This window comes from Lolium perenne, chromosome 7 (assembly GCF_019359855.2).
Source record: "Lolium perenne isolate Kyuss_39 chromosome 7, Kyuss_2.0, whole genome shotgun sequence".
NCBI classification, from domain to species: domain Eukaryota; kingdom Viridiplantae; phylum Streptophyta; class Magnoliopsida; order Poales; family Poaceae; genus Lolium; species Lolium perenne.
In genome coordinates, this window is record NC_067250.2 from 32,441,516 (window position 1) to 32,443,789 (window position 2,274).

The window sequence follows — 2,274 nt, forward strand, 5'->3', positions numbered from 1 at the left end:
GAAAACTAAAATAACAAAACTAAAATAAAAGCACACGGACACTCCAAGTAAAGTGCATAAGATGTGACAGAATTAAATATAGTTTCACTAGAGGTGACCTGATAAGTTATTGATGAAGAAGGGGATGCCTTGGGCATCACCAAGCTTAGACGCTTGAATCTTCTTGAAATATGCAGGGATGAACCACGGGGGCATCCCCAAGCTTATACTTTTCACTCTTCTTGATCATATTATATCATCCTCCTCTCTTGATCCTTGAAAACTTCCTTCACACCAAACTCAAAGCAATCTCATTAGAGGGTTAGTGCATAATTAAAAATTCACATGTTCAGCAAGGACACAATCATTCCTAACACTTCTGAACATTACCCAATGTTACTGAAATTTAATGGAGCAAAGAAACCCACTCAAACATAGTAAAAGAGGCAATGCGAAATAAAAGGCACAATCTGTCAAAACAGAACAGTCCGTAAAGACGAATTTTTTCGAGGCACTTCACATGCTCAGATGGAAAAGCTCCAGTTGAATGAAAGTTGCGTACATATCTGAGGATTACTCATGAATTTTTTCAGAGTTTTTAGATTCTTCTACATAGAGAAAAACTCAAATTCGTGACAGCTAAAAAACTGTTTCTGTGCAGAAATCCAAATCTAGTATCAACTTTCTATCAAAGACTTTACTTGGCACAACAATGCAAGAAAATAAAGATACAAAGGTATTGCTACAGTAGTAACAAGCACCTTGACTCAAATATAAAACAAAAATTGCAGAAATAAAATAATGGGTTGTCTCCCATAACCGCTTTTTTTTAACGCCTTTTAGCTAGGCATGATAATTTTCATGATGCTCTTATAAAGATGAGAGTTGAATATAAGAGAGCATCAAAGAGCAAATACCAAACACATTTAAGTCTAACCCACTTTCTATGCAAACGAATCTTGTAAGAAAACAAATTATTGAAGCATGAAGCTACTATCATAGAAAGACAAAGCAAGTGCAACTTCAAAATTTTCAACAAAAAGAGAGGTGACTTACTATTATTGAGATATATAAAACCATGTCTCCCTCTCTCATAATAATTTTCAGTGGTATCATTGATAAACTCAACAATATAGCTATCGCATAAAGCATTCTTATCATGATCCACATGCATAAAAGTATCATTACTCTCCACACAAGCATAATCAATTTTATTAGTAATAGTGGGAGTAAAACTATCACATCCATCATTATAATCATCATAAATTGGAGGCATACAATAATCATAATGAATTTTATCCTCAATAGTAGATGGACTGAAAATATCACAATCACCATAACGAACTTGAATATGATAGACAAGCTGTATATTAGAGAGATGGTTTTGGGTAATCCCTCCATAACTATGACAAGTTTCATGAGGATGACTGTAATTATAACCTATGTCATAGTATTCTTTATAATAATTGTCAAAGATTGGAGGCATAGTGTCATCATAAGAAATAGAATAGTTATCTTCCAAAGTGTGTTCATCTGTAAACATACATCATTGTTACTAGAAGGAGAGGTATCAAACATACAATCATCAGTAGCAAAAGGATTTTCAAACACCTCATCCCCAAGCTTAGAGCTTTCTATATCATCATGGGAAGAAACATGGATAGTACTAATACTATGGCAATTATTAACATCATCATTTTCAGAATTAGTGTCCCAGAGATCTTCAATATCAAAAGAAGTGTGCTTTTCCCAATCATGATCACTAATATAAATAACAGGCATAGGTTCATCATCAAGTTCAGAATCATCGAATTCAGAATTATAAGTATCAATTGTAATAGGAGCAACAAGTTTGGGAGAAGATACCGTTTCCTCTCTCCTTTTACTCATCTTCTTCTTCTTCTTCGTTCCCTTCTTCTTCTTCTTTTCCTCTTTAGGAGGGAGACTCTTGAAAGGAACCTTCTCCACATAACCTGGTTTATTATTAGAAACAATAGAAGAAACTTGGGAGGATACCTCTCTTTCATTAATAAGAACAAAACACATATTAGTCCTGTCATATTTTGGTAAAGTCCCATCCTTTATAACACTTTGTATGTAGGTGTTGGCATGGCAATTATTAACACAATAGCGATAACATCCATGCAACACACTATTCATATCAAGATCACTCATATCTAACAAAGAAATTTTTCTTGATAACTCTTCACACCCCAAAAATAAAGTAAGTTCATCATGCTGATTAGAAGTGATCATGTTATCACAATATAGACTTGAAGTACTCATTAAATTTGA